Source organism: Anser anser (assembly GCF_964211835.1).
Source record: "Anser anser genome assembly, chromosome: 1".
Classification (NCBI taxonomy): domain Eukaryota; kingdom Metazoa; phylum Chordata; class Aves; order Anseriformes; family Anatidae; genus Anser; species Anser anser.
Window position 1 is genome coordinate 196,726,829 of NC_139720.1, and position 15,607 is coordinate 196,742,435.

The 15,607-nt window shown below is 39.2% G+C and overlaps 1 protein-coding gene and 1 long non-coding RNA gene across 3 annotated transcripts in view; both read right to left on the reverse strand.

Moving 5' to 3' along the window:
- LOC310892852 (uncharacterized protein) overlaps positions 1-15,607 on the reverse strand; it is a 228,173-nt gene that overhangs the window by 117,754 nt on the left and 94,812 nt on the right. The window lies entirely within an intron of this gene.
- LOC310884673 overlaps positions 1-15,607 on the reverse strand; it is a 31,243-nt gene that overhangs the window by 3,270 nt on the left and 12,366 nt on the right. Inside the window, exon 4 of one of the 2 annotated variants that reach the window (XR_014574323.1) lies at positions 14,735-14,827. This is a non-coding gene — a long non-coding RNA (uncharacterized lncRNA). Of the gene's footprint in view, positions 1-12,199; positions 14,828-15,607 lie in introns of those variants that run through there. The other variant, XR_014574324.1, reaches the window with a different exon arrangement.

The following is a 15,607-nucleotide window of genomic DNA, read 5'->3' on the forward strand; positions in this document are numbered from 1 at the left end:
AATAAAGAATGGAAGGATGACAAATCTCCCCAAGATCCACAATCAGATCACACCAATGCTCCTTGTGTGTAGGTGCAAAAGAACACCCTAAACCAAGGATGTGGAGATGATGTTTAACAGTGGCTGAATAGGCCAAGACCTGATCTTAGGCAACAGCTTGTCTCAGGGCTAAAAGTGATGAAATCTTCTAAATTGCCATCCAGGCCCAAGTTATGGCCAGATCCTGAACTCTTACTCAATGACGATAAGCTTTCTTTGTCTTAAAGGTGGTAAGTCTAAGTCACTTTCTGGGGAAGACTGCTCATTCTCAGTAAGATTGTTCAGGTTTGACTCATGAATAATTAACTGTTCAAATATCTGGCGATGAAAATCCCAGATCTTCAGCTAACCCCTCAATTTTCTGTCAGCAGTAATTACTTGTACATACAGAAAGGTCTGTTGGCTTACTGCATCTCCTTTGTTAACCTGATGCTTTCTTCCTCTGCCCCTCTTCCTCAGTTATTTAAGAACCATAAGTTAAAATTAAAGCAATTGTTTTCAGCTTCCATTTGTCTTAAAGGTTCTTGCTTCTGATATTCTGATATTGAGATAACTGTAGTATGAATTGTTCTTGGGGCCAATATTGGGGTGGGTTTTTCTCCTCATGGTTAAGACTTAGCCAGATTTTGGTAAGCTATCTGTCAAATGAAAGAATATTCAGGTCTTTTCAAACTGCAGGGATAGTAATTCCACCACTTAATAACAAGAGATGAGATCATACACACTGGGAAAGGTTAGCAGAGTAATTACCAAACCTTAATAAAGCTAAGGTAAAGGATAACAGGAGACATTCAAAATGAATATGTATTTTTTTCCACCAATGAGAACAAGTTTCTGGACAATGTCACCACATGTGCATCTGAGCACATGAATCATTGCTGATAATGACACTGACAATACAGTGGGAACATCCTCAACCTGTTAAATGGATGAAATTCAGTTTGTGCACAGTGCCTGAATAGGGATAGACAAGAAATAAGACCATTACAGTTTTAGATAATGAAAAAATGAAGGATTCAGACAGAACTGAGAGAAAGAATGAAGGCTCAAATTCCTCTTGAATCTTACATGTTACTAGCTGAACATTGTATTTTTGAAATACAGTTTTCTGTATTCCTGTCACGGCAGAATTCATATTGTGGGCACGTAGCTGACTCAGCAAAACAAATTATTTCGTATATATTACAAGTTGCTGTAAATTGTCCCTAAACCTCATGAAAGGAGCAGGAGTGTGTCCCCAAAAGGAAGAATTAAACATTTTTTCCATCACTTAATTTTAATTTAGGCTTTTGGCACAGCCTTTTCATCTTGGATTTAAACATTAGTGTGCACTGAACACCTCTTGTAAATCTGTTCCTTTCTGTTGAAGTCAAAACTGAGAGGACTCGAGCACAGGGAGCTGCAGGGTTGGGGCTGGCTGGCATTTGACCCGGCCAGTTCTGGAAAGGTTATTTCTGAGCAGACTCATCTGCTGCCGACCCCAGGGAGGTGAGCACATAGAGGAGTATCACACCACAACACAGACCTTTGCAGGCAGCTGGAGCACGCAGCCAGCTGGGGAAAATTCAGAGCTTGGCAGAAATGGCCCTTCTCTGAAAACGGTATTGATGACACTTTTTAAACACTGTTATTAAGCAGCACTGGTGAAGAAACACTCTCAGCTGTATAATTCCTTTCTTATCTCAGTCATATTTGGCTTATTACATGACCTAGTTTTAGAAACCTTTTTTAATTTCTAGAAAGGAAGTACTACCTTAGACTTTTCTCCCTATAGCTGGTATTTAAGATCCTCTAAAAGTTTCAGAATCCTATAATCTTAATCTTTTCATTGAAATTTATACTTACAAAATAGCAATAATGTTGTGCTTTCATTTGTATTAGGGAAATTATATAGACTATCAATTTGAGATGCAAAAAAGAGCTTTGAAATAAATGCAGCTGGACACATTTTCATTTTTTTTTTCCCAATGTTATGAAAACTGTGATTTTTAAAACAGGATGTTATAATGATAATGACCCAGTACAATAATAAATAAATAAATAAATAAATAAATAAATCCAAAGCACCGATCCCATTATAATGGGGATTCATATACTATATACAGCTCTGGAAACTGGAAAATATCCATTCACACACACGCACTATAAAGGGCATGAAACCTTAACCGAGTCTGCAGAAGATCACTTCCTGCATAGCTTACTTTATTGATATTTCCCTGTGCAAGCTCAGGTTGCTTCTTTCAAAATTTTCTTGCATAGGCTGAATTCCGAGCCACATCCGATTTGCTTCTTTCTGATGTATCTTCACGAAGTCAGTGGAATTACACTAGTACTAGTGTTCTAGTTTACTAGTACACACTAGTAAACTTGGTATGAGATCAGTGTCTCATGACCTGAATTTTAAGTGCTGTTACATATGAACTGTTTTGGAATAGTTTACCCAGATTGTTTATGAGAATATTTCATTTCCAACCTAAGTGTCAAAAATTTTCTGTGATATGCAGTTGTTTGAGGTAAAACTATTTTATTCATGGGCTTTATATAAAAATATATATTGAAACTGAAAGAAAAAAAAAATCTGTTTCTGCTAGCTACAGGTTTGATTTTTTTTTTTTTCAGAAGGATCACATTTTACTTACCAAAAAGTTTACAGTCAGAAAAAAGTCTGAAATTTAAATCTGCATGTGGATATTGGAAAGAGTGCATGAAAACTGCTTCACTTGCTACATAGGCATGGGCTTACCTTCTCACCTTTTTAAGGACTACAGAAATCATGTCCAACTACAGCCAGTATCTTTTGTCATAAGGTTTAAATCTCTGACACTGCAGTTTTTTCCTTAAATTCCTGCTATTGTGAACTGATAGGGTTTTGGTTTCCAGTCCTATTCAAATACTCATTTTTTTTTTCCTCGTCTTTTCACACCTATACCATTGTAATTTCTGGTTTCTATTTTGTTGTTGTTGTTGTTGTTTTCCAGTCCAAATCAATTCATTTTGTTGTAAATTATTGTTGAGTTTATATACCTCTTCCCCATGCTAGTACATTATGATACATTTAAAAGAATGGTTTTATACCTTTTTTTTTTTTTTTTTTTTTTTTAAGAAAACAGCTCAGTTCTGCTGACAATCTGACAGTTCTCTGGTCCACTGCTCCTAATATATTTTTTTTTTTCCTTGAACAGGGTGACTAAAATTTCACTATATTCTTAAGAAAGCACTACCACTATGACATGATTATTTTTGTATCTCAGCTACAAATTCCTCAGCTGACACATCCTACAATGTTTTTTTCAGTCTTAAATGGATGGCTCAGTCTTGTGATTGTTAGTGTGCTTGTGTGTGTGTGAGTTTTTTTTCTCCTCTGACTTGCACTTGATGAATTATGAGTTTATATTCCAAACTTTTGAATTTGGAAGTACATAATGCCTATACTTCAAACTGATATTTTGTTCAATTTCTGTGATTCCTATACTTAAAGCCATCCCACTTTTTTTTTTTTTTCTGAATGATATTACTATTATTAGTCTCCATTTATACTTCCACAGATGTATCATCACCTCTACATATACTATTGTTTTTACTGTAGAATCACTGTGAAATTATATGGACCACTCCACAATTTTGTAGCATTATTTCTCATTCTCCATGCACAGTTTGGCACAGCTGACACAAGCTGTTTCCACTTTGACTGTTTGCATAATAAAAAACAAAAATGTCTCATTGAAACATACATAGCAAAATTCTTCAGAATCCCTTAAGAAAATCTGCCATGAAAAACAGGAATGCTAAAAAACTGCAAGCTATAGAGTATTCTTTGTGCTCATTTTTTCTTGTAAACTGTTTAGTATAACGTGTTTTATGATGTTGAATGGATGCAATATCATAAATATATACAGTATATGCAATATAGTTATATTAATTTTTCTATTGGGATCGTAATTGTTGTATTTCCCATGTAAGATTCCCTAAAACATTCTGGCATATGCTTAATTTTATTTGAGTGAACATTACCAGTGGAATCATAGAAATTAGCCTCAGACAGGAATATATACATATGTATAAATTCTTTCAAGATCAAGATATTACAGGAGTCAACTCAGAAATCCGTAGTCTAATCCAAGGTTGATGGCCAACTGATGCTGTTATAACTAATTAAATTAAAAACCTCAACACATCACAACTTCTGATGCCTATACCTTGGCTTCATAGGCTATTACAATTGATCCCTGTCACTCTGAATTTCCTATTTGCTAACTTCAGTTGAGACTTTATGAAGTATATATGGCTTATGAAGCCATATATATAACTTCAACCATGAAATATCAAAGGAGGTTGAGAGCAAAGCATGAGCATGTATATTTCATATAAAACCAATGTTCAATTCAGATTCTGAAATATCTTTAGATTTCTGTTCTTAAACAAACAAAAAATAACATGTTGGTGTAAGTGAATTTATATATAAAAACATTATCATAAAGTAGTAAGTTACACAGTCATCAAGGTACTGCATTTTAATTTATTGTAGGCAAAAAGGATAATGTATTGATAACATACTGCCAGCACTCTAGATGTGGACATGAAAATACTATGTATGGAAAGCTAAATAAAAATGCAGATTTTTGAAAAGTTTAAAATAGCCAATGTGAAGTTGTAGAAATATAAACTTTTTTTGACATCATAGTTTCTTGACTGAGAAGAGTGAAAAAAATAGAGACTCTGGAAGAGTTTCCTCTTTCAGTATGTAGTAGGTTTACATGGCAAGGTTTTGGTAGTGGGGAGCCATAGGGGTGGCTTCTGCGAGACGAATACAGAAGCTGCCCAATGTTAGATAAGGGCCCTGTTGCTGGCAAGAGCTAGGCAATTAAGCGATGCTGTTTGTGCCTCTGTGAGAGCATATTTAAGAAAGAGAAAAAAATCTGCTGTGCAACAGCAGCTGGGAGAGAGAGAGAAGTGAGAAGCAGCCCTGAAGCCCCCAAGGTGAGTGCAGCAGGAGGGCAGGAGGTGCTCCAGGCACGCAGCACAAGTTCCCCTGCGGCCCGTGGAGAGGCCCCTGGTGGAGCAGGCTGTCCCCCTGCAGCCCACGGGTCCCACACGGAGCAGATCTCCACGCTGCAGCCCGTGGAGGAGCCCCCGGTGGAGCAGGTGGATGTGGCCTGGAGGAGGCTGCGGCCCATGGAGAGCCCCCGCAGGAGCAGGCCCCGGGCCGGAGCTGCAGCCCGTGGAGAGGAGCCCACGCAGGAGCAGGGGTCTGGGGGGAGCTGCCGCCCGTGGGGGACCCGTGCTGGAGCAGTTTGCTCCTGGGGGATGGACCCCGTGGTACGGAGCCGTGTGGGAGCAGTTCTGGAAGAGCTGCAGCCTGTGGGCAGCCCCCCAGGCTCAGTTCGGGAAGGACGGCATCCCGTGGGAGGGACCCCACGGGGAGCAGGGGCAGAGAGTGACTGAGAAGTAGCGGCGGAGACGAAGTGTCATGGACTGACCACAACCCCCATTCCCCACTTCCCCTGCACTGTGCGGGGGGGAAGAGGTGGAAGAGGGTGGATGTGGGGAAAGAGTTTTTGGTTTCTTTTCTTTGTTTCTCACTTCTCTAGCTTGTTATTAATAGGAATAAATTTGACTGTCTCCCTATTCTGAGCCTGTTTTGCCTTTGACAATAATTTTTGAGCGATCTTCCCGTCCTTATCTCAACCCTTGAGCCCTTTGCGTTGTATTTCCTACCCCTTTCCCTTTGAGGAGGGGGAGTGAGAGAGCAGCTGTGGTGGAGCTCGGCTGTCCACCTGAGTAAAACCACCACACTGTAGAATTAGGACGGAGGACAATTATGTGTTATCCGAGGTTATGGAGGGACAGCAAATAATGGATATGATGAGCTATGGGCAAAATGCCTATACCTAGCTCTGCCAGAAGAAGCTCTTGCTGTGATACAGCTCAGCAGTTCCCAGCCATGATATCAGAGTGGGAGTGATTTTTTGTGGTCTTCTATAGAAACAAAACAATGAGACTTCAAGAGTAGAAATTACTTTCTCTTTCAAAACTGGAATGGCGGGGATAGACTGTTTCTGTTTGTTTGTTTGTTTGTTTGTTTTGTTTTGTTTTGTTTTTCACAGAGGACCCAAAGTCAATTTTACCAGGTTAGACATGAGTTTATACTTGTTGCTGCTCAGTGGGCATGCAGAGTGGTGGAGAGGTCCCCAGCAGATTAAAAGCAGAAGCAGACTGCAAAGATTGCCTCTAAAACACATGGGAATTGAGACTAGGTGTACTGCTTTGGTGAATGAGTGGATGCTTTTCTCTCCATGCTGAAGCACCGTGCATGAGGAGACAGGGCCTGAGTAAGAAAATGTGTCAGATTGGAATGGTCATAAACTGACAACGGGAATGAGGAAGGGGTGAATAAGTGTCATGAATCTGCCAAATCATTCCCAGATGAATAAAAATTATAACAACAATTCCAATCCCATCTGTCACATCTTGTCATTTTCATATGTGCTAAGACAAGAAAGCATGATGTATCAGCACAGATTCAAACTTTGCTGATATTGCTTGTGAAGAAACATGGCTTGGCAGATTTTGAAGAACCAAAACTAAAAGGAAAATTAAAACAATAGATTCACAAAAAGACTTTGCTGTCCTCAGACACTAAAACTTACAGCTAAGAGGGCAGTCCCATGTCTTCATGGTTTGTTTGAAATACTTGAATCCCAGGAACCATAGATTCCTTCAAATTCTTCATCTTAATTAAAACCTAATAACAATTGATTTATTGGAAATTAAGCACTTAAATACTCATATGGATCTGAGCTTCAGAATTGGTCTTTGTACTTTTTTTTTTTTTTCCCCTCCTTAGGGTAGAAGCTTTTCCAACAATTAATTCTACATCAAGAATGATGAAGTGTCAGGATATTACAATGCAATGGTACAATTTAATGACCATTACAAGATGTACGAGTCTCACCTTCCCTTCCCTGCCCTAACCCTGGATCCTGCTTCAGTTGACAATGATGTGCCCACTTGTGATCTACCCCTTAGCAATCAGGATAAAATTTGACCTTCCATAGACTAAGCATCTGATCCATTGCGCTGTGTCTCACAATAATATTGCCCCCCCTAAATGCCAGGTCTGATATACTCATTGATCTATCAATGACCCACAAAGGTCCTCACATCTACCTTATCTGTCATATCTGCATCCTGTTTTGTATGGATCACAATCAATTGCAATGATTGTTTGTAGGGATATTTCAGTGACTGGAAATGTAACATATCCAGAGAACCTGGTAAATCAGAACTGCTTTCTTCTAAAAGCTGGTAAGTTCCATCTCAAGCTTTTTAACTGAAAAAGCTTAAAATAAGTTGATGAAAAAATAAGCGGTCACAGAATCACACACTTCAGAACTTTTGAAATTCTGGGACAACTTCTACTTTATGTTAATGATTTTTGTGTAATTATTTGATGTTTATTTATTGATTATTCAAAATTTATTATTTGTATTAATGATTGTAGGATTCACTGGAACAGGTTGCCCAAAGAGGCTGTGGAGTCTCCCTCCTTGGAGATCTTTAAAAGCCTCCTGGACATGGTCCTGGGCAGCCTGCTCTGGGGTTCCCTGCTTGAGCAGGGGTTGGACCAGGTGGACCCAGAGGTCCCTTCCAACCTCAACCATTCTGTGGTTCTGTGAATTGACTTTATCTGAATGTTGTAAAAGTTTTTCAGAATTGTTGTTGTTATATTAGCTCTTAGTATTTCTGGAAAAAAATAAAACCAGTAATATATATATATATTTTTTTTTTCTGGATCTAGTAAAGAAATTGTTTTGCTCTGTTTATAATGGATGGATTTCATGAAGGGCTACAGAAGCAGATTGCAACATAAGTATAATGCAGGACTGGATAATCACAACAACAAACATTATGAACCCTCACTTTTTTTCTACCCCAATGTACCTTGCGATCTTTTTCGTGTCAACTGTGATTTAAATTAGACCATAAAACCTCTTGCAAATAAAGCCATCAGATTTTGAATAAAAGGTAGGTGGAAGTAATAAGGTGTAAGTTCCAATGTTGATGATGAGCCATTGATAAGTACATGTTCACAGTGTTTTTTTGTTGTTTGTTTCTTTTGTTTTTTCTGGCCAACTGCATACCTACCTGTTGAGGATTTTTTCTTCACCATGCTCCTCTGGTATACTTAAGAGAATATTATTTGAGGCAGTGCTATAATTCATACTGAATGCTGCATTACTGTAACATAACCTCCCAGGGAGGTGGTTGAGTCGCCATCCCTGGAGGTCTTTAAAAGACGTTTAGATGTAGCCCTTAGTGATATGGTTTAGTGTAGGACTTGTTAGTGTTAGGGCTGAGGTTGGACTAGATGATCTTGGAGGTCTCTTCCAACCTAGACGATTCTGTGATTCTGTGATTCTGTGATAACTGTTACATTTACTACCTTTCCCTTCTCCTTTAAATAGGTTGTGTTATCAAAACCAATGCAAAGCAAAACAAAACAAAATAAAATAAAAGCCCACACAAATACACAAAAAAAAATACAAGATTGATTTATTCTTAAAGAATCAATGTTGGATAGTTTCTATCACCAACTTAGATACCTACTCCTAGATACTTAAACTGATTGCTTAATGATTTGTTCCAGGGATTAAATTTAAGTGCTGTGAGCTATAATTTTCCAAGTCCTCCATACTTTCCCTTTTAAGGATAAATGATATGTTTGTTATTCAGTCCTTCAAAATCTTTAAACATAATTGCTAGTGATTCAGTTATTACATTGTTTAGTTCCTTTAAAGCCCTAAGGCAACTCAGGACTTTCCTACTTGGATACCTCTATCTCATCTAAAACATATTTGGCCTAGATTTTTGTACAACTTACTTTTGAAATTAATGTCATTAAAGATCTGTTTAAAGTCAATATTTTGTTTTGAAATTGAGACAAAGTAATTTAATGTTTTCTCTGCCTCGTTCACTCATAGCTCCCTTTCCTTTTTGTAACTGATCTACAATTGTTTTTATCTTTTAGCTGTAATATGAAACTTTTTGTTCTGTATCTTGCTCCAGTGTGGGGACATTCAATAAAATGTAGCAACAGCTTTCCAATTCTGTTCATTCACAAGTGTAATTCCATACATGAGAGAAATATATTATGAATTATAGTATTGCCTCAATTACTGTATTACCCTCAAAGATTAATCCATGATATGATGGAATTAATAGACTAACTACCTTTTATAGAAGGACATTGCCTACCATTATATCTTTTTCTTTTATTTGATACCTCTCCACAAGTTATATTAGAATTGCATCAATTTACTCAAGTGTTATCGTTTAACCTGGCAGGCAGCTAAGCCATTTGCTCACCGCCCTCCCTCCCCTCACCCCCAAAGTAATGGGGGAGAGAATCAGAAAAAACAGGTAAAACTCATGGGTTAAGATAAAGACAGCTTAATAGGACAGAAAGGGAATGGAAAATAATATTTATAGTAATGATAAAAGAATATACAAAACAAGTGATGTACAATGAAATTGCTCACCACCAAACAATGCCCAGCCCAACCTGGAGCACTGGCAGTGCCCCTTGCCCCCAAACCCCCCCCAGTTTTATTGCTCAGCATGATGCCATGTGGCATGTGACATCCCTTTGGTCAGTCTGGGTCATCTGCCCTGGATGTGTCCCTTCCCAGCATCTTGTGCACTCTCAAGTACCTCACTGGCAGGGCAGCATGAGGAGCTTAAAAGTCCTTGGCTCTGTGTGAGCGCTGCTCTGCAACAACTAAAATATCGGTGTGTCCTCAACGTTATTCTCAACCTAAATCCAAAAAGACAGCACCATACTAGCTACTAGGAATAAAATTAAATCTATCCCAGATAAAACCAGGGCAACAAGAAGAAAATTTGGAGTAGTGTATCTTTCCAGTTCTGTGAATCTGTTACTTAACAAACAAAAAACAATTATATGGGAGACCTCTCTCCTGTATATTTTAAATTTAACTTCTGGACCCTGCATTTTTCTTTGTAAGCGTGCAGCAGAGTATCTACAGACCAAATGCAGTTCAGTTCAAAGCAAGTGTGACCCCGTAACATGACAAGACTTCAGAGTTTGTGCAGCTGTAGGACTTAAAAAGCAATGAAACAAATTGGTTTTCAAGGGACAAACAAAATTCTGAGTTTTAAAGATCAAACTTTAATCCCCTAAAGGCAAATCAGAACCTGACTTCATTGCTCTGCTCCTGGCTTGAACATAAACTTGTTTTTCTGATTTTTATTCTTGCTCTACAATTGTTTTGGTGGTGTTACAGTATTTCCGCTGGACCAGAGAGGACACTGATGTTCTTCTATAAAGAAGATAAAAGAAACACTCAAAGACACATCTGCCAGCTTTGATCTGTGCAGCTATTGGTAGTAGCAGTGATGCTGTCTCTGTATGACAGACACATTGGTAAAACTATATGCTTATATATAGTTGTATCTCAAGTCCATAATTTGGCATAGTGGGTGACCTCCTTCCCCTGATCCCTCCTCCAAGCTTTCTTCAAAGCTTAAACAAACCTTATCCTTCAAGTTAACTGTTTAAAAATCACACACATGATAGGAAATAGATGAGTTGTGGTCACTGGCTCAATGTCCAAGTGGAGATCAGTAACAAGAGATACTCCTCAGGGGTCAATATCAGGACTGGTGCTCTTTGTCAGTGATGTGGACAGTGGGGTCGAGTTCATCCTCTGCGTGTTTGCCAATGACACCAAGCTGTGTGGTGCCGTTGTCATGCTGGAGGGACCTGGACAGGCTTGAGAGGTGGGCATGTGTGAACCTCATGAAGTTGAACAAGGCCAATTGATTCAGGGCAATATGAAATATGAATACAGGCTGGGTGGAGAATGGATTGAGAGCAGCCCTGAGGAGAAGGGCTTGGGAGTGTTTGTGGATGAAAAACTCAACCTGAGCCAACAATGTGCACTTGCAGCCCAGAAAGCCAACTGTATTCTGGGCTGCATCAAAAGAAGCATGGCCAGCAGGGTGAAGGAGGTGATTCTCCCCCTCTGCTCTAGTCTTATGAGATCTTACCTGGACTGCTGTGTTAAAATCTGGGACCCCAGCATAAGAACATGAACACGTTGGAGCAAGTCCGGAGGAGGACCACGACATTGATAAGAGAGATGGAGCACCTTTCCTGTGAAGACAGGCTGAGGGAGTTGGAGTTGTTCAGCCTGGAGAAGAAAAGGCTCCGGGGACACCTTCCGGTATCTAAAGGGGGCCTACAGCAAAGCTAGGAAGGGACTCTTTGTCAGGGAGTGGAGTGATAGGACAAGGGGTAATCATTTTAAGCTAAAAGAGGAGAAATTTGTATTAGATATTTGGAATAATTTCTTGACTATGAGGGTGGTGAGGCACTGGAACAGGTTGTCTAGAGAAGTTGTGGATGCACCGTCTTTGAAAGTGTTTAAGACCAGGTTGGAATGGCTCTTTAAGAAACCTGAATGAGTGGAAACCTGAATGAGCAACCTGAATGAGTGGCTGGGTGGCCAAAGAGTCGTGGTGAATGGAGTTAAATGCAACTGGAGGCTGGTCGCTAATGGTGTCTCCCAGGGCTCAGCACTGGGGTCATTTATCTTCACTATCCTTATCAACGATCTGGATGAGGGGATCGAGTGCACCCTCAGTAAGTTTGCAGATGACACCAAGTTAGGCACAACTGTTTGTCTGCTTGAGGGTAGGAGGGCTTTGCAGAGGGCAGATGGGCCAAGGCCAACTGTATGAGGTTCAACAAGGCTAAGTGTCAGGTCCTGCAAATGTTATTGGGGCACAACAACCCCATGCAACGCTACAGGCTGGGGGAAGAGTGGCTGGAAAGATGCCCACCAGAAAGGGACCTGGGGATATTTGTCAGTAGCTGTCTGAATATGAGCCACCAGTGTGCTCAGGTGGCCAAGAAGGCCAACAGCATGCTGGCTTGTATCAGAAATAGAGTGGCCAGCAGTCAAGGGAAGTGATTGTCCCCCTGTACTCGTCTCTGGTGAGGCCAAACCTCGAGTACTGTGTTCAGTTTTGAGCCCCTCAGTACAAGAAGGATATCAACGTGCTGGAATGTGTCCAAAGGACAACAAAGCTGGTGAGGGGTCTAGAGAACAAGCCTTATGAGGAGTGGCTGAGGGAACTGGTGTTGTTTTGCTTGGAGAAAAGAAGGCTCAGAGGAGACCTTACTGTACTTTAAAATTACCTTAAAGGAGGTTGTAGTGAGATGGGGATTGGGCTCTCCTCCCAAGCACTAAGTGATAAGATGAGGGGAAATGGCCTCAAGTTGCTCCAGGGGAGGTTTAAATTGGATATTAGAAGAAATTTCTTTACTGAAATGGTTGTGCAGCATTGGAATAGGCTGCCAAGGGAAGTGGTTGAGTCACTATCCCTGGAGGTCTTCAAGGAGCGTGTAGATTGACAACTTAGTAGTGTGGTTTAGTGGTGGACTTTAGTACTAGGTTAAAGGTTGGACTAGATGATCTTAGAGGTCTTTTCCAATCCGAAGGGTTCTATGATTCTCCTACAGTATGCAGTTCTTCATTCTCTCTTTACTTCCTGGGGCCTGGGCTATGTGGCTGGAGCTCTCCCTGGTGAAGAGTGAGGCAAAAACATCATTGAGTACCTCAGCATTCTCCATATCCCGAGTAACCAGGTCTCCTGTTTTCTTCCAGAGAGGGCCACAATTTTCTCAGTCTTCCTTTTATCACTAATGTACCTATAGAAGCCTTTCTTGTTGCTCTTGATATATGATATGAGGTTTATTGAAGGATTGTGTCATCCTGTGGTGGCCAAAAAGTCAGGTAGAATGTGTTAAGGCATTTCACATGGTGTTAAATTCCTGTGTGTAGGGAAGCACATCAAATTTTGAGTGTCTAATCTTTACCCATAAACAAGTGTTACATCGATACTCTCATCAGAGCCTCTGAGTTCAGCTATGGTAGACACTTATTGACTGGTCATCTGAATCATACTCCAGGTTTTAGTTCCACTTTGGTAGATTTTAGAGTGAAATATTTAAATTTTTTACTAGTGAAACAATATTTCATTAAAAAACTGCAGGTGATTTTGCATAGTTTGTGTAAATAATATAACATTATAATGAAAATAAAATTCAAACTACTCTAATATGACAATTACTTTCTTTATAAGTAATTTGCAAATGATCAAGTTTCATTTAGATCTGAAGCAAATCCGTATCTTAAACCCTTCAAGAAGTGCAACTTTCATCTTCTGTGCAATTCTAGTAAGTGGCCATGCTAAAGAACTAAGTAACCTTCAAAAAGTTATTGAATGCATTAAGAGAACGAGGATTTTTGCCTATAAGCCACTTGTTGTGGTATCCCCATGATGTTCTAAGTGCTGAGTACGAAAAGAACAAAGATATTGCACCCCATCTCCCACCTTATTTTTGTAGAAGGGATCCAGCCTTTCCTCCCTTGCTGTTTTGGTCCAACTATTAGTTTTAGTAGGTAATACCCGTTAACAGGACAGGCTATATCAAGCTCTTAGAGTTACATGGTATTTATCAATGGTAATGATCCAAAAGCATGTGGTACCACATCCCAAGCATGGCTGACCACTGCTTTCCCATTACTTAATAGCTACAGAAGAAAGGAAATGAAAACCAGGCTTAATGTGGCACAAGACTTTTAAGGAAGACAGCTATAATGCAATAACAACAATACCAGCATGATGAGTTACTCTAAGGGGGAACCTGCTATTTTCATTTCAAGAGGAATATGGTGGAAAGAGAAGACATTCATGCATAATGATAGAGAAAAGAAACTTGTTTGTGCCTAATGTAATGGAAAATTTGAGAATTATCCATGCATGTGAATATGTATGCAAATCTGACCCCAGCGATATTGCCAAGGTCAGTGCATGGTGATCTGCTGAGTAAGTGTTAATCATTCAACTTAAAATGTGGCTTTATCAGAAAAGCAATTTTGTAAAAAATCTCACGTCATTCTTTAGTTCTTTTTCTCCTGTGATCTCCATGTCATACTTGTTCATTTATCATGTTTACATTTAATACTTTTCCAACTAAAACATCTTGTCAATCAAATCACGTTTCTTGTTTTGTGTATTGTTAATGCATTTGAGATAAAAACTTAAAATTACTCAAGCTCTTAATAGGGGAGCGATATTCTTCTTTGATATGGGAGCGATTTCTTAATATCTAAATCAAAGTATGGGAGAGTGGTTGAACTTGAAGGACTACTTAAAGTTCAAAACCAAACCTTGTACTGAAAATGAGCCACAGTAGGCCGTAATCAGAATAGTAAGAATGATAATTCAGTTCTTAGTACATGTGAACTGAGGTTTTTCAGAAAAAGAAAAGCTCATAAAACAAGAAGATCTGGATAATTTAAATAGTGGTGAAGTTAAACTCCAGAGCAGAAGAAATGGAGAATTGTTACTCAAGAACAGTGAAAATGAAGATTAGTTTATTTCTTTGAGAGGCTTAGGAACTTGGACACTACAATGCGCATCATATGTAATATGATTTTCATTTAAGTTTCACTCCAAGTATGCTGGCAAAGCCGATGGGTTAGGATTAAATTATATTTTCTCTACCAGGCGATTATAGGAGAAACCAGCACCATGCTGTTTTGCTTGGCAGGTGCACCTGCCAATTCATGGTTTAGCTGTCATTGCTGTTTATTTGGCTTACCTCAAAATCACCATCCAGACAGAACAGCAGAGGAAAGAATAGGGTCCCCTTCCATAGGTATGCTGTTCTTTCATGTAACAAATGCTTCTGCACCTGTAGAGGACAGGAAAATATTTCACTTACATGTCCACTAACCCTGAAGAACTGGTAGAGAAGACTGATATTTGTATTTACTGCTCAGTGTTGTGGTATCCAAGCTTCTGCGTAAGGGAAGAAAGCTTGTGGATTTGGGATGGAACTTGATCTGTTGAATTACCTTTTTCAAGACCTAGACTAAAAGGACACAGACAACTCTTCAATTAATGTTCATTTAATATTTAATGATGGTTTGTCAAGAGTCTAAGAATATTCTAATTTCCCCTTCTAAAACATGAAGAGTAATTCCTATGGAGGAAGTCTTAAAACTGAAACCTCTTATCTAACATGAAACCACAAAAATCCAGCATCCTGAGCTGTTTCTGTAGGCTGTAGTGATTGGAATAACAAGAAGATAATTTTAAAATTGAGGTGCAGATAGCAAATTGAGATGCCCCAGTCCCAGAATTTTAACCAGAAATGTTTACAACTTAATTTGTTTAATGACAGACAGAACTGAAATAAATGATGTATTAAAGCCAAAGCCCAGAAATTATTTGAAGTGACTGCAGACTCCAAGGATGTGCTCCCAATCAGATGATAGCATGCTAAATACCAGAGATCTGAACAGAGATCAACAGTAATTCCAAACAAAGGACTTTGCCAAAATCCAATGAACTTTTTTTTTTTTTTCTTTCCTACTGCCAGTATATGAACCTACAGAGACTGTGTGAGATTAATAAGATTTCCAGCAACAATCAGAGCAAAAAGATGCTTAGCCAAGGGAGTGGACATAAA